We start from the raw sequence: 17798 nt of genomic DNA, 5'->3' as shown, positions 1-17798 counted from the left end.
TTCTCTGAGTCTGTGCTATAAGCATGGCTTTTTAGCAGTGAATTTCCTAAGTTGCACTTCCTCAGCTCTTTCACCTCTGACTCCTTGTGTTAAACCCTCCATGCTTGGAGTATGTAGAGTGGCTACTGTTTTCTAGCCTTGATCTTGACTGCTTTTCATGCTGGTTACCTCAACTTTATTGGAATATCAGATTTCCTCATTCCCTAACATTTGGCCACAGAGGTTGTTGGAATTCTCCAGGATGATGGCAGAACTTAGAAGAAGTTCAAGAGCTAATACATAAAGTTGCATGAATAGGAAATTGGGAAATGGCAACTTGAGGAAAACCAGAAGGTGGTGTGGGGCTACAGAAAAGGGTTAGGATGTTCTGAGCAAAGAAACCTGCGATCTGGGTCACAGGACAAGTCTTGTATCTTGTGGCTTAGATGGTAAAGAATCTGCCTGCAATGTAGGAGACCTGGGTTCAATCCCTGGGTCAGAAAGATCCCCTGGAGAAGAGAATAGCTACCCACTCCAGTATTCTTGCCTGCAGAATACCACAGACAGAGAAGCCTGGTAGGCTACAGTCCAGGGGTTACAAAGAGTTGGATACAACTGAATGACTAACATTTCACTTCGCTAGATAGTAAGAGACCAGCCTGAGAAATTTACCTCCCAAGGTAAATATTTACATTTCAGAAGAGGAATGAAACCTAGTATCATGGAGATATTCCAGAGATTGTTAATTCGTAGATGCTTAACTTCTTCCTGGATCTTCCCAGGTGGCATTAGTGGTAAAGAACCTGCCTGCTGATGTAGGAGATGCAAGAGACGTGGGTTTGATCCCTGGGTCAGGAAGATTCCCTGGAGAAGGGAATGGCAACCCACTCCAATATTCTTGCCTGGAGAATTCCATGGACAGAGGAGCCTGTTGGGCTGTAGTCCATAGGGTCACAAAGAGTTGGACATGACTGAAGTGACTTAGCACACATACATGACTTCTTCCTGTAGACATTTATTTATATTTCAAAGGACCAGAACTCAGGACTCATTCTCTTCTCTCACTCAGTCTATATTAGGGAGAAACATTTTTTCTCTCTCACGAGGGGAAGGGGACAGCTGCTCTTATCCTAGGTAAACTCGCAGATTCATGTTTTGGGTTCCTTGCCTATCATATTGATCCTAGTACAGGTATGCTGATATCTGGTTCTCAATACATAGCCCCAATGAGAAGAATTGAGACAGAGGAGAACTGATGTGGTTATTGCTATAAGTGATATAATAACTCTGCTCCAGAAAACTCGTGTATACTTTCAGGATAATGTGAACAAATATAGATACCAAAAACTTATCAGGTGCTAGAATCAGATGGTTTGAGCTTCAAGGGCGGCAGTGGAGGTTTTGAAATACAAATAAGAACAACTTGGAGAAAGCCGCAAGGAGGTTGCCAAGCCTGATCTCAGGGATTGGGGAGGATAATGGCAATGAGCAGTTTCCTCTTGAGGGCTATGGGAGAATTTTGTACAATCGGTTCAGCTCCAATGGAAGAAGTCTTACTGAATGAGAGGCTTCAGATTTCAAACGGATTTTTTCCTCGTCTTTACTGCGAAGGAGCATACATAGTGGTAACAATTATGCCATTTGGATTAGAAATGCCACTCCACCCATTATTCATTTAGACAATGTTTATTGAGCGTGTATTATGTACAAGGCTATTCTGCTATGTGCTGAGTAGAGGGATGATCTCTGCCCTCGTGGAGCTTATAGTCTACTGCAAAAACCAGATGATGGAAGCAAACAAAGGAGTAATAAATGTGATGAAGAAAAATAATAATGTGAGAGAAAATAGAGATGACCAACTTTAGATTGAGTGGCCAGGAAAGGCTACTCTGAGAATGCAGCAGTTTAGCTAAGGTCTGAAGGAGGGGAAGGAGCTGGCTACATGAGAAGAGGGGTGTGAGCTTCCCAGGTGGAATAACTTGACTTGCTAGCTGGATGTGAAATGCAACCCCTCAGAGGTAGTCTGAGTGAGGTATTTAACAGTTGGGGGCATTTCTACACTGGTTTGTGGTTGGCTCTGTTTCTTCAATCTGTATAAAGGAGATAGTAACACCTACCGCCCAGGCAGGAAGCTCTGCTGTCCAAGAGAGACTGATCTAGAAATGGCCTCCTTCCCCCAACTTTGTGGTTCAGGTAAACTCTGTTTCTTTTCTGAAGGTGAGTGACCATCATATCTCAGGAGGAAGTATCTACTGTTTGTTGTTCAGTCACCCAGTTGTGTCCAACTCTTTGTGACCCCACGGAGTGTAGCTTGCTAGGCTCCTCTGCCCATGGGATATATACATTAGGGAAGTTTATCTGGAGGTAAGGGGGAGTGACTACAGGTGAGTTCTACTGCTATCCAAGGTCTTGATTTCTGATAATGCCTTCCTCCTTTAGAAGAAAAATTGAAGTAAGGAAATTTCAGCCTTAGTACAAATGCAAGCGGGAAAGAATTTTTGAAGGCTCTTCTCTGGGTCCTCCATGGTGCATATGACAGTCCGTTTCACTTATGCCTGAGGCTGCTTTGACCTGGGTTTCTGGGGCCATCTCCTGTGACATGTCTGACTTGTAGGCAAGCAGGCAGTTGTAGTCTGGGGAGGCTTGGAATGGGAGAGGGGTAATTAGGGACGATAGCAGAGAGGTGGAGTTATGTGATCTTCATCTCGGTATTTATTTCTAGAACTCTTTGACTCAAGGGTTGCTATGAATGCATTTATTTTCCTCACAATAAAGCAGATGTGGAGTGGGATTGGGGACTAAAGCAATTGATTTTAGGAGTCTAGGCAAGGCTGGAATCAGAGGGAATTGCTGCTGTGATGTATACATTGATAAATCAGGAAGCAACTTGGCATTTGTAATGACTTCTTAACTATAATGCTGTAGACCATACCTTATTGGTGTCACAAGTCCCTGGGAAGTGTATTTGTTTCCTGTTTTGATCAGATAAGTAGTGTCTCTAATGATCATGATACAATCCATAAATCTAACTTTGAAAAGATTAGACACTGGCTTTTATAATTTTATTGCTGCTGATTATTTTAATGGAGAAGGAACTCTCAATAGGGTAAATGGGAAGCAATAATAACTCCCCTGGCCAGAATCATTCATTTACTGAATGTGTATGAAAAGAAAGTACAAAAAGTTCTCCTAGATGCACTTCACATTCTCTTTGTTAGTTTTCTCCGTGCTTCTTCCCCTTATTGTCTCTGAGTTCTTGGAAATTCAAATGCATTACTTCTAAAATTGTGATTTGCTTCTCAGAATTGAAGGCTTTAAAATTTTCCACTTGATCAGAATCTAGAAAAATGGTACAGATGAACCTAGTTTCAGGGCAGGAATTGAGATGCAGTCCTAGAGAACAGACGTGTGGGCTCAGTGGGGGAAGAGGGGTGGGATGAACTGGGAGATTAGGACTGACGTATATACAGGACCATGTGTAAAATAGATAGCTAGTGGGAACCTGCCATATAGCACAGGGAGCTTAGCTTGGTGCTCTGTGATGACCTAGAGGAGGGAGATGAGGCAGGGGGTAGGTGGGATGAGGTAGGGAGTGGGTGGGAACAAGGACCAAGAGAGAGGGGATACATGTACACACATACCTGCTTCACTTCACTGTACAGCAGAAACCAACACAACATTGTAAAGCTATTATGCTCCAATATGAAGAAATTTCTACTTCTTCAGAAAAGGCAATGCCAAAGAATGTTCAAACTATCGCACAATTGCACTCATATCACATGCTAGCAAATTAATGCTGAAAATTCTCCAAGCCAAGCTTTAACAGTATGTAACCCAAGAACTTCCAGATGTTCAAGCTGGATTTGGAAAAGGCAGAGGAACCAGAGATCAAATTGCCAACATCTGTTGGATCATAGAAAAAGCAAGAGAGTTCCAGAAAAACATCTACTTCTGCTTTATTGAATATGCCAAAGCCTTTGACTGTGTGGATCAAAACAAACTATGGAAAATTAAGAGATGGGAATATCAGACCACCTTACCTGCCTCCTAAGAAATCTGTATGCTGGTCAAGAAGCAACAGTTAGAACTCGATATGGAACAATGGACTGGTTCCAAATTGGGAAAGGTATATGTCAAGGCTGTATATTGTCACCCTGCTTTTTAACTTATATGCAGAGTAAATCATGTGAAATGCCAGACTGGATGAAGCACAAGCTGGAATCAAGATTCCTGGGAGAAATATCGATAACCTCAGATACGCAGATGACACCACCCTTATGGCAGAAATAGAAGAACTAAAGAGCCTCTTGATGAAAGTGAAAGAGGAGAGTGAAAAAGCTGGCTTAAAACTCAACATTCAGAAAACTAAGATCATGGCATCCGGTCCCATCACTTCATGACAAATAGATGGGGAAACAATGGAAACAGTGACAGACTTTATTTTCTTGGGCCCCCAAATCACTGCAGATGGTGACTGCAGCCATGAAATTAAAAGATGCTTGCTCCTTGGAAGAAAAGCTATGACAAACCTAGACAGTGTATTGAAAACCAGAGGCATTACTTTGCTGACAAAGGTCCATCTAGTCAAAGCCGTGGTTTTTTCCAGTAGTCATGTATGGATGTGAGAGTTGGACTATAAAGAAAGCTGAGTGCCAAAGAATTGATGCTTTTGAACTGTGGTGCTGGAGAAGACTCTTGAGAGTCCCTTGGACTGCAAGGAGATCCAACCAGTCAATCCTAAAAGAAATCAGTCCTGAATATTCATCGGAAGGACTGATGCTGAAGCTGAAACTTTAATACTCTGGCCACCTGAAGGGAAGAACTGACTCAATGGAAAAGACCCAGATTCTGGATAAGTTTGAAGACAGGAGGAGAAGGAGACAACAGAGGATGAGATGGTTGAATGGGATCACTGAGTCAATGGATATGAGTTTGAACAAACTCCAGGAGTTGGTGATGGACAGGGAAGCCTGGTGTACCACAGTCCTTGGGGCCACAAAGAGTTGGACATGACTGAGTGACTGAACTGAAATGAACTCAGAAAAGGAAGTGGACCTGTCCTCCTTCTATTTGTTCTATTTTTGTATCTGCCATTGTTGATAGAAGTCAGAGAAGACCAGATTGGAAGTCACATTGTGTGATTTAGAGCCTTCCAGTAGTCATAACTCAGTTTTAATATTTTAAGCATCTTGGTGAATACTTACTCCCATTTTCCCCCAAGACACAATGAATGGCTCCTTCCTCTGTGCCTCCATCAAGCTAAGTCCAGCATTCATTTAGTATATATTTACTAAGTTTTAATTGTATGTCATACTGAGAGAGTCATTGGGTGTGCCATGGTGAACAAGAAAGATGCAGTCTCTCTCTCTCTCTCTTTTTCCTCTTTCCTCTTGCCCCATGCCTCCCTGCTCTCTCTCCTTTCCCCTTGTCTCCCTTACCTTCCCCTCCCTGCCCTCCCTTCTTTTCCCCTGCCATTCCCCTCCTTCTCTTTCCCTTCCCTCCCCTCCCCTCCTCTCCTCTTTCCTCCCTCCCTCTTTCTCTTATCTGATAGGAGGACAAACAAAACAAACAATTATCCCTGTGTGATGTGGGGCTCCTCTACTGGCCAACTTGGCCTTGAGAACCCCCTGGCAGCATTGCTGAGACTTTCTTAGAGTTGCCTGCAGTCTAAAACTTCCCACCTAGTCACCCTCTTTCCTGTCCTTTCATAGGTGTCAGTGTGTGTGTGCGCGTGCTGAGTCATATTCCACTTTTTGCAACCCCATGGATTGTAGCCTGATAGGCTCCTCTGTTCATGGGATTTCCCAGGCAAGAATACTAGAATGTGTTGCCATTTCCTTCTCTAGAGGATCTTCCTGACCCAGGGATCAAACCTGTGTCTCCTGCATTGGCAGGCAGATTCTTTACCACTGTGCCATCTGGGAAGCTAATAGGTGTCAGACCTGCATTGAAATCCGAAATCTCTCCCTGCCTACTCCTGCTCCTCCACTGTTATCCTTCACAGGCATTTTCCCCAATAAGTCTCTTGCACATCTATTCCCATCTTGGATCTGCTTCCCAGAGAGCCTGACCTAACAAGAGATTAATAGGTTTTATGCCGAAGAGTAGAAATGGAGATGGAGTGGGTTAAGAGGGCCAGATGATGAAGGGTTTTATCTGCTAGGTAAAGCCTTTTGGATGTTGCTCTCAGGAGTCAGTGGGAAGCGATAGACAGTTTTTAACTGATGAGTGACAGATTTTAGAAAAAAATTATCTTTGTTTTAGAGTCTCAGATTATTTATTAGTCTGTGCAAATCCCAACATGATTTTATGTATTTCTAGGGGAGAGATTTCCTGGTTACATGGGAAATTGTGCAGTGGCTTCTGGAAGACCTTTGTTCTAAGCAGTTTTATAGCAAAACATCTCATTTAGACGTCTGGACCCTCTTTCTTCAGTTTACTGTCAGCTGCATTCACTGAGTAGAACTTGTATTGATCATTGGGACCTAGTTTGTTCCAGGATTCTCGGTTATTCTTTCTGTCCCAACTGACATCTGGATTGAGCAATGTCTTGCCAGGCACAAGGCATACAGTGCTGCTCCAGTACCTCCTGCTCCAATAAATATGATGAAGAGGGGGATCACGCTAGCATGCTTCTTGCCTTCATGAGTTGGCAGAGCATGGTTGTGACAGAGGCCTTGAGTCTAGAAGGAGAGAAAAATCAACCTGCAAGGCCCAGGACTAAGCAGTCTCTGCACCAAGAAAGAACAGACATCTCTAGAAAGATAATTCTTTTTAAAAAATTTTTATTTTTTTAAATTAATTTTTATTGGAGTATAGCTGCTTTATATTGTGTTAGTTTCTGCTGTACAGCAAAGTGAGTCAGTTATATATACACATATAATCCCCTCTTTTTTGGATTTCCTTCCCCTTTAGGTCACCACAGAGCACTGGGTAGAGTTTCCTGTCCTAGCAACATTATTCTTGTTGCAGGGTAGAGTGAATTGGAAGGGAGCAAAGTAGGCAGCATGTGCTTATTGCAGTCACCTCGACAAGCAGTGATGATGGCCTTAATGGTAGTTCATTATACCAACTCTGTCTATTCTGGGAGATTCTGAACAACCTGAAGGCCAGAACTCAGTTTTACTGACCCTGCTTCCCTAGCACAGTGGTAGCTAGTCAACACATATTTGCCAAGAATATGTAATTATTGTTGTCTCTGTAGAAATATATTTTATCATTTTTAATCTGTTTATGTATGTACATTAGCCTAAAATCAATTGCTTTTCTCATACTGAGCTGTCAGCCTAAGCTGTGAGGCATTTTAGTAAATTATCTGTGATCACTGTTCTTTGCAATTCTGATTAATTCTACCATAGGATCTACACTGTTTTGGTATCAGTTTTGAGAGGAAAAAAACATTAGCTATAACTTGCTGTCTTAAAAGTAAATTTCCGTTTTTCTCTGTCAGTTATTCCCATAAGCAATTTATTTGTATATTCAGCCATTCAGTATGGTTTTAATGACAAATTAGATGCTAACATGGCAAGGGGAAGGATTTGATATGAAAATTTGTTAAAATGGCATTTATTACTTACATGAGCACAATGATAGATTCTTTTTTTTGTATATCATGTCATATCACCTATCATATTCTATCTATGTGCTTATCCCTTAAAAAACATGTGGGAGCTGTCTAGATGCAAAGGAAGCTGTGATTAATGTGATTACGGTATGTATGTTCCTATTACTATTTTCTTAATTGTTTTGGGTTTGTTTTTGTAGATCTTTTTTCTTCCCTTTCTCTTTTGTTCTTTTGTGGTTTGATGACCATCTTTAGTGTTGTGTTTGGGTTGCTTTATCTTTTTTTTTGTATCTGTTGTTGCTTTTTGGTTTGCATTGGCAGCTGTGATTAATAACATTTATATTCATTTAAAAGTCTAGAAAATCTTATTGTGGCTAGCTAATGAAAACTTTTCCCCATGATTAAGGATACTACGCTCATGATTTTCTTCCTTTATTTTGATGTTGATTGCTTTCTTTCAAAACTACACCCCTCTTCAGACCAAGAACCAGTTCTTGTTGTTCAGAAGTAAGTCTGGAATAGCTCTCATTGTCTAGTCTATATTTGTTGGTTTGATTTAAGTCCAGGACTCTGTTTCCATTACTTGTTTTATCTCCAGAGAGATTGGGTTGTCATTAGCACATACCAAGAATTTATTAGAATCTTTGCTTTTATCATATTTTGACTTCAGGCAGAAGGTAGGCTTATCATTTTTCTGTATTGCTTTCTGTGGCATTACAGGCTTTAATTTTATTTTTTTAGCTTGATGTTTAGGTGTGTAAGGAATAGCCCTATGCTCTTTTAAAAATTGTTTTGAAAATAATTTTTATTTATTTATTTTTGACTGTGCTGGGTCTTCATTGCTTTGCTTGGGCTTTCTCTGGTTGTGGTGTCTGGGCTTCTTATTGCTGTGGCTTCGGTTGTTGTGGGCTTCTCTAGGCACGTGGGCTTCAGTAGTTGTGGCACATAAGCTTACTTGCTCCACGGCATGTGAAATCTTCTCAGACCAAAAATCGAACCCGTGTCTCCTGTATTGGCAGGTGGATTCTTACCCAGTGTGCCACCAGGGAAGTCTCCTATGCTCTTCTGTATCCCTGTGGTACCTTAAACAATGCTGAATAAAGCAGAAATTCTTATTTCTTTTTGTGTTTAATAGTGTTTCCGCTTAGGAATTATTACTATTTTCATAGAGTCATAAAGTGTTGGGGATGAAAGAGATCTTTGAGCTTATTTTAGTCAATTTCTCATCCATATATGATTAAACTGAGGCTCAGAGCAGTCAGTCTCATGGCTTGCAGGCAAAGTCATAGTTTTACTAGTGCAGTGTTTTCATCTGGTCAGGGCTAACTGCTGAAAAAAAAAAACCTTATAAATCTTAGTGGTTTATAAGAAACAATAAGGTTTATTGTTTAATTATATGATAGTCTATGTGGGTCCTTAGGAATGGGATTTGTGTGTTCCATGCAGTCATTTAGAGACTCAGTGTTTCTATCTTATAGGGTCTCAGAAACTGGCTCCTCTGCATCTCGGCTAACAAACAAGAAAAGAGAGAGACAGCATGAAAAAGGTTCACTTTCTCTCAAGTGCCTCAGACCCAAAGTGATAAATCATTTCCACTCATATGCCATTGGTGAGAATTAGTCATGTGATCCCATCTAGATGCTAAGGAGGCTGGGAAATGTAGTTTACCTGTGTATCCAAGAAGAGAAAACAGGTGTGGTGAACATCTAGCCAGTTTCAGCCATATTTAATCTTTCTATATGATAGCAATTTTCAAAGTGTCAACACAGCAGCAGCAGCACTTGAAGACTTGTTAGAAGTGCAGATTCTTAGGTCGCCCCCAGACCTACAGAATCAGAAACTCTGGATGATTCTTGAGTTTGATGCATGCTAAAGTTTGAGAACCACTAACACATTCTATTAGACATATTCCAGTGGTTCTTAACCCTCGGTTCAGTTCAGTCGCTCAGTTGTGTCCGACTCTTTGCGACCCTGTGGACTGCAGCACGCCAGGCTTCCCCGTCTATCACCAACTCCTGGAGCTTGCTCAAACTCATGTCCATCGAGTTGGTGATGCCATCCAACTATCTTATGCTCTGTTATCCCCTTCTCCCATGGCTACATGTTAAAATCCCCTAAGGAAACCTAAAACAAACTAAAACAACATTTCCTGGACCCCACCTAGATTAATTAAATAAAAATTTGTAGAGGGAGACCCAGGCACTGGTATCTTAGGCTAAAGACTACCCAGTTATTTTGAAAGTGACTAGGGTCAGGAACCATTATCTTGGATGGTAAAAAAAAACTGTTTCTTTTATTGTGTAATTTAGCTTGCAGCTTACCACCTGTGTGACTTTGGATAAGTCAGTTAACTTCCCTGAACTTCTGTTTTTCCCACCAGTAAAATGGGGCATAACCCTAGAATCTACTGGACTATGAAGATGACAAAGAAATTGTATTTATAAAGTGTTTATGTAACATCAGGCACGTAGTGAGTGCTCATGCATAAAAGGAAACATCTTTTTCAAATCACATTTTGATTGCTCTGTTGAGAGAATGACAGAGAAACTAGAGCTGCTAAATCAGATGTTAGGAGAGTATTCATTACATCTTCCTATATTTTCAAGTTATTTTCCCTCTCTCTGTCTCATCTTCCCCCTACATTGAAAATTAGAGATTTGGATTTGTAACAATTCACCATTTGGGACTGTCAATATTGTTCTTTCCTTACAGTGGCTACATTCCCATTGCTCCCTACTAGATCTGTTTCAAGCATTGAATTTGGGCAGGACATTGATCTCATGTGCTAAGTGGAGACAAGGGAGTGGGGTCTCTCACCCTGATAGCTGCTTGGCGACTGACCATGTGGTGCCTGAATGGCATCTGGACACGAGGGAGACCTAGTCATTGTCTGTGTGATACCTCCATGGTGCCTGAAAAAAGTGTAGATTCTTGCCTCTGTGTTTAGTGTGCTGCTGGAAAGGAGAAAACAATTGCATGCCACGTGGTTGCACAGGTTTTCTTTTACATGCTGTTTGCTGATAAGGTGAAATTTTAGCAGAGTCTGGATCACCGAAAAAAGTGCTCAGGAAGTTCATCCATCTACTGTGGCCTTCTGGCATGACAGCTTACTCCTGTAGAATTTTCAAGCAAAATAGCTCATTGACAGGGCAAAATAGCTAGCTCATTTGTCCTTATCTTAATGGAATTAAGATTAGATTCCATCTCTCCTGAGAATTAAATGGTTTTTCTGGTCTATGTCTGCAAGCTTAGCTAAAATATTAGATAAAGGGTTATATTCGTTAGTGAAACTCTTCAACTTGAAGTACCTGTGCTTAAAAAAAAAATGCTTTAGGTGACAGTCGTGATGGATTAAAGCTGGAAACAAGACAGAAATTGGTACTACACTTGATAGAGAGTAGATGAATCATGTTAGGGTTAATATTCTGACAGCAGAACACTTGCATTTAAACTTCTGAATGGATATAAATGGTTCATTCTATTCAGACATCCTGGCAACACTGAATTTAGGATCCTGGTAGGATGCTGGTTTGTGAGAAGCATAATTTTCAAAGAAGTAATCACAAAGTTGGAGGGTGACACGTTTGAGTTTAAATTTCAGGTTCTCTTTATGATATTACATAAATCACTCAGTTTCTCTCTGGATCTTGTTTACTGCCTGTAAAATGTGATTCATGGCATTTCTCTCATACATATCTTTTTTTTTTTTTAATTATTTATGTTTGGCTGTGCTGGGTCTTAGTTGTTGAGTAGGCTTTTCTCTAGTTGTGGCAAGCAGGGCTGTTCTCTTGCTGTGGTGCACAGGTTTCTGTTGTGGTGGTGGCTTCTCTTGCTGCGGAGTACAGGCTCTAGAGCGTGGGCTCAGTAGTTGTAGCTCTCAGGCTTAGTTGCTCTGCAGCACATGGGATCTGCCCAGGTCAGGGATGGAACTGAGTCTTCTGCATTGGCAAACAGAGTCTTTACCACTGAGCCACCAGAGAAGCCCCACATATCTTCTTGTAGTTCTCACTGAAATATTTCAAGGATTCTTATTTCAAGGATTGTGTGTTAGTCACTCCATTGTGTCTGACTCTGCGACCCCATGGGGTGTAGCCCACCAGGCTCCTTTGTCCATGGGATTCTCCAGGCAAGAATACTGGAGTGGGTTGCCATTTCCTTCTCCAGGGATCTTCCTGACCCAGGAATCGAACTCTGGTCTCCTGCATTGCAGCCAGACCCTTTACTGTCTGAGCCACCAGGGAAGCCCTTTTTTTTTTTTTTTTTTTTGCCAAATTATAGTCATTTAGAGAGCACATAATTTTCCCCCAGAAAATCCTTTATTCTCTGTGCCTGTTAGAACCAATTAGATGCTGGAAACAACTTGAAGCATGAGTTCAGGGTAAGCCATGAACCAAGTTCGGTCATGGGAATCAGACATTAGTGTTGTTCTTTTCTCTCTTTGATCATTTCTGTGAGCAAGGGGGAAATCTGACTTTTTGAGAAAGCAATTTTACTTGGTGGGTTCATAATTTTGGCTGACAAATGGATAGATAAATTGACAATGACGTTCCAGCTAAAGAATACTGTGTATGTTTACCACCATAGGGAGTCGGAATTTTGTCAGTTAACATGATGTCTTTTTAGCTTTCCTAAAGTTTCCAGCTAAAAAGAAAAAGCAGCAAGATTCAATTTCTCTCAATGAAAAAAAGCCTTTTAAAAGCCAGGGAGGTTCACTGTTGGTACTGGCTGCGTCTGTAGAGGATGTGATTGTAATGGACTGTTATCCAGGCTGTCTTCAGTGTAATGGGGAAATTCTTCTTCTCTTACCAGCAAATATCAAGTCTGTGTGGATGAGGTGAAGGTTGTGGAGCCAGATGATAGGGATGCAAAATGTTCAAGGCATCCTAGGGAGACAGTGTAGCGCTACAGGAAAGAGACTTTGCTTGGGAGTCAGGGAGACCTGGAAGGGAATCCTGGCTCAGCGTTCAATGCATGTGCAGCTTCAGGCGGCTGGCTTAAGCTGTTAAGTCTCGTTGAGCTCAGCTGGGACTCCCCTTGAGGTCCAGTGGTTAAGACTCCATGCTCCCAAAGCAGGGGGCCTGGCTTTCATCCCTGGTCGGGGAACTAGATCCCACATGTTGCAACTAAAAGATCCTGCATGCGGCAATGAAGGTCTTACATGCTGCAACTAAGACTCGGTGCAGCTAAAAAAAAAAGAGCTCACCTGTGAAATGGGAGCATCATCATATAACTTGTAGTTTAGGATTACATTAGGTGGCATGTTCCAAATATTTGGCAACATCAAGGCCTGGCATATGGCATGAGCTCACCCTTCTCAGGCAGCCCTCCTAATGGACTTTCCTTTCTGGTTCCATTTGTTAATGACAATGAAAAATATCTGGTGTTCATTTCTCTGGTAAAGGATTTTGAATTGTTATTGACATTTCAGTATAGTTTCAAGTCACTGACCTCCCTCTACCTCTGTATGAAGCAAGGGTCTGAACTTGGGTTTAGATACAGTATATGTTACAATCAGTCATTTCTAGGAAATGAGATGGTAGCCCCAGGCCTGATGCTGTGCTATGTAACACCCTCCGATCCTGGTTCACTGCCTACAGACCTGAGGCCTGAGATCACTATCGCTGGGGTCTACACATTGGATTGGCCAAAACGTTTGTTTGGATGCAAGATGTTACAGAAATACCTGAACAAAACTTTTGGGCAACCCAGTGTAAAATTCCCAAAGCAGTTTCATTAAAATCTTGTTTGGATAATGAGGAAACAGGTTTTGGGTACCACTGATTTTTGTAATATTGACAGTAATGAGGAATGGCTCCTGTAACTTTATGGTAATTTTGTGCTGCTGCTGCTGCTGCTGCTAAGTCGCTTCAGTTGTGTCCGACTCTGTGTGACCCCATAGACAGCAGCCCACCAGGCTCCCCCATCCTTGGGATTCTCTAGGCAAGAATACTGGAGTGGGTTGCCATTTCCTTCTCCAATGCATGAAAGTGAAAAGTGAAAGTGAAGTCGCTCAGTTGTGTCCGACTCTTTGCGACCCCATGGACTGCAGCCTACCAGGCTCCTCTGTCCATGGGATTTTCCAGGCAAGAGTACTGGACTGGTAATTTTCTAGTAATGAGTAATAACATTGTTGGTATTAGCATGCAGACATTGGCACTGTTGACACACGGCATTGTGTGCTTTGGACCAAATGACACTACGCAACTGCAGCAGTAGTGGTGTCTTTTGTTAAGCTTTGGTAGTGGTGGTTTTGGTGGCAACAGGGCATTAAATATAACCTCGAACTTATGCCACCCATCTCATTAAGAGGTGAAATTTACTTCTCTTTCCCTTGAATCTACATTGGTCTGCATTGGTCCTGTGACTTGCCTTGACCAATGTGTTACTGTTCAGTTGCTAAATTGTGTCTTACTCTTTGTGACCCCATGGACTGCAGCACAACAGGCTTTCTTGTCCTTCACTATCTCCTGGAGTTTGCTCAAACTCCTGTCCATTGAGTTGGTTATGCCATCCAACCGTCTTATCCTCTGTCACCCCTTTCTCCTCCTGCTCTGAATCTTTCCCATCATCAGGGTCTTCTCCAATGAGTTGGCATTTTGCATCAGGTGGCCAAAGTATTGGAGCTTCACCTTCCGCATCAGTCCTTCCAATGAATATTCAGGGTTGATTTCCTTTAGGATTGACTGATTTGATTTCCTTGCAGTCCAAGGGACTCTCAAGAGTCTTCTCCAGCACCACATTTCAAAAGCATCTATTCTTTAGTGGTCAGCCTTCTTTATGGTCCAACTCTCACATCCATACGTGACTACTGGAAAAACCATAGCTCTGAGTATATTGATTTTTGTTGGCAAAATAATGTCCCTTCTTTTTATTATGCTGTCTAGAGTTGTCATAACTTTTCTTCCAAGGAGCAAGTGTCTTTTAATTTCATTGCTGCAGTCACCATCTGCAGTGATTTTGGAGCCCAAGAAAATAAACTGTTTGTCTGTTTCCCCCCTTTTCCCTATCTATTTGCCATGAAGTAATGGGACCAGATGCCATGATGTTAGATTTTGAATGTTGAGTTTTAAGCCAGCTTGTTCACTCTCCTCTTTCACATTTATCAAGAGGCTCTTTAGTTCCTCTTCACTTGCTAACGTGGCTTTGTAACTTCAGAGGGTGGGCTTCCAGATATCTTCAACATCTAATTGTGCTGCTTGGAATACTCCATCTGGGAATTCACTCCCCATGCTGTGAGAAAGCCCAAGCAGCCACATGACAAGAAGGGTGAGGCTCCTGGCTGACAACCAGCACCACTTCCCAGCCATGATGAAGTCATTTTGGATCAGGCCATCCCAGAGTCCCAAATGACACCAGTGAAGCAAAAAACAACTTGATCAACCCATGGATTCAATGGAAGTAATATATTCTTGATGTTTTAAGCCATGAAAATTTGGGTGGTTTGTTATACAGCAACAGATGAAGGCACAGTGGCTATTTGCATTGCAAGAGATAGTGCCCTAAAGCTGGAATAGAAAAGGAGGAAAATATCAAACCCCATGGAATAGTTAATAGAACTAGTTAAGAGAACACACTTGAGCTGCCTTCAGAGGATTCTCAGAATAATAAGAAAGAAACTGTTTTGGGGGAATGGAGATGAGTTCATTAATAAGTAGGAGATAGTACCAACCTGTTAATGATGTGATGAAGATTCAGTGGGATAATGTGTGTGAAATAATCAGTGCTCTTTTTTGCCTAAATGTACTCAGCAAGTAGTAGCCATTATTGTTACCCTCATCTTCTCTGAGGTTAGCCCACTAATTTCATGTTCAACAGAAAACAGCCCCATTAACTGTTATTGTTGCTTAGTCGCTAAGTTGTGTCTGACTCTTGAGACCCAGTGACTGTAGCCCTCTAGGTTCCTCTGTCCATGGGATTTCCCAGGCAATAATACTGGAGTGGATTGCCATTTCCTTCTTCAGGGGATCTTCCCAACCCAGAGATGAAACCCATGTCTTCTGCATTGGCAGGAGGATTCTTCATCACTGTGCCACCTGGAAAGCCCACATTAATTGTACATACGTCTTATTTCCACAGCTAGATGGACATTCTCTTAAGGGCAGAGTTAGTAGCTGATATTTCTTTGTGTTATATAGCTCTGAATAAATATTTGTTGATTGAGTAGCTTGAAATAGGGCAGATTATATCACCTATTTTTAGAATTCTATTTTCATTCACATTAGATCCATGTGTCAGTATATAATCTTAGCTAAATTTCTAAAGCTGAAAGATAGAAACTGATTGGATTTCAACTAACATGGGCATGCATTGAAAGCGTGACTGTGTCATGCACATATATTTCAGGTGGTAATATAAAGCCAGGTGCTCTGTTGCCAAGGAGATTTGTCTATTTGATTGCACTTAACTGAATCAGCTACACACCTGTTATGAACTCAGGTTGCCTATCTCTGGAGATTTGGGAAGCATCCTTCAGTCAGTGTCAGGTACCAAAACAGACCCATAGTTACAGGCAGAATAGCTACATCAGGGCTTGAGGAGCTAAAGGCTTTTAAGTCTCTATGAAGCTATGGTAGTATGTGATTGGCCCTTTTTAGCACTGTTCTTTACTGATTGGCTGTTACCACCTCTGCCATACAAATAGGAGGTCACTAAGGTTTCCTTATTTACTGAGAAGGTATAATTTAGAAAATACTGCCTGCCTTTGAGGGGGTACAGATTGATTTGAGGAGGCAAAACCTTTAGCTATTACAAAGTTCTGTGGCCTTCCAAAAGGCTGCAGTATATAAACAGGTACATAATATCATGGGGGAGGCAATTAGGAAAAAAGAATCTAAAAAGGGTCCTTATGGGAACAATAATAGTAATTAAAAAAACAAAAAACAAAAAACTAGAAACACTGTTCTGGATCCAAGAAAGTTGATGTGTCTTAGGACATGAACCAGAATGAGACAGATGTTAGGAAACATGTGATCAATGATGCAGCATGAGTTGTGAAAACAGAACCTGAGTTTGAACCAGCTTACTTTCTGGTGGGAATGACAAGCAACTTAAGCTCCTGGCACCTCAGTTTCTCCATGGTGACCCTTTGCCATTGATCCCTCTTTTGACCCCTGGCCCCAGGCAACCACTGATCTGTTTTCTCTCATTATAGTCTCCTAGAATTTTATATATATAGAATCGTAATGCATAGTCTTTTGTTTTGACTGCTTTTGCTCATGTTTTTGAAATTCATCTATATTATTGTCTATATTAGTATTTCATTCTTTTTTATTGCTAAGTTGTATTCCACTTATTAACTGATGGGCATTTGGGTTATTTACAGTTTGGTGCCAGACAGCATTATGAATAATGCTGCAATGAACATTTGGGTTCTGGTCTTTCTGTGGACATGTCTTTCCAAACAGCTTTACATAGTTTTTGATTTTTTGCTACCAGATGCCAGTGGATGTCAAATATGCTATTTGGTTAATGCATACATAAACTACATCTTAAAACACACAAAAGATGAAAGAAAAAATATAAATGGATGAATTTGATAAATTCTTTTTGAAATACTGCAGATTTTACAAGTATTTATTGCCAGAAATAGCACATTTCAAAAAATACTTGAAATGTAGAAAAGTATGTAAAATAGAAAAAGGGCATTTAAAAATGTCCAAAATCCTTTCTCCAGGGACTCTTCCTGACCCATGGATTTAATCTGGGTCTCCTGCATTGCAGGCAGCCTCTTTACCATCTGAGCTACCAGGGAAGCCCCAAAACACAAAAAGGGCATTCAAAAGTATCCAAAATAATCATACTAGTGGTAAAGCTATGCTACAAAACTAAGGTATAATTAATGTAAAAATACAAAATTAGGTTCAAAATATCTTTGGACAAATTGGTTATAAAAATCTTAATTTATAAACCCTAATTCAGAATTTTGGCAAAAAAAAAAAAATTAGGAAGTTAATCATTAGGCAAGTAGGTTTCAAGTTAACACATTTTGGGCAAATTCACTTCAGGCAAATTTCACTGTTCATGGAAAGGGATTTGTTATTAATTGGATATAGATGGAAAAAGAAGAGGTCAAGTCTGGACTGATTTTCAGATTTCTATTGTGGGCTACCAGGCATTAGAGGTGTCATTCATGACAATGGAAATTAAGAAATGGAAGGAGGATTCACGGTGGGGATGGAAGGCAGATGGTGAACTGAGGTTTGTTTGTGTTGAGTTTGAGTTGCCTGGGAGAGGCAGCTGGTAGGCATTTGGATTT

The 17798-nt window shown here is 41.1% G+C and overlaps 1 long non-coding RNA gene across 16 annotated transcripts in view; it reads left to right on the top strand.

Moving 5' to 3' along the window:
- Positions 1–17798, top strand: part of LOC147343043 (uncharacterized) — a 268552-nt gene that overhangs the window by 83626 nt on the left and 167128 nt on the right. The gene's annotated exons all lie outside the window — the stretch shown is intronic.

Source organism: Bos grunniens, chromosome 28 (genome assembly GCF_055505025.1).
Source record: "Bos grunniens cultivar Pamir isolate PY7600 chromosome 28, Bosgru_T2T1.0, whole genome shotgun sequence".
NCBI classification, from domain to species: Eukaryota; Metazoa; Chordata; class Mammalia; order Artiodactyla; family Bovidae; genus Bos; species Bos grunniens.
The sequence above is the reverse complement of the archived record's forward strand: the minus strand, read 5'-3'. Positions and strand labels throughout refer to the sequence as shown.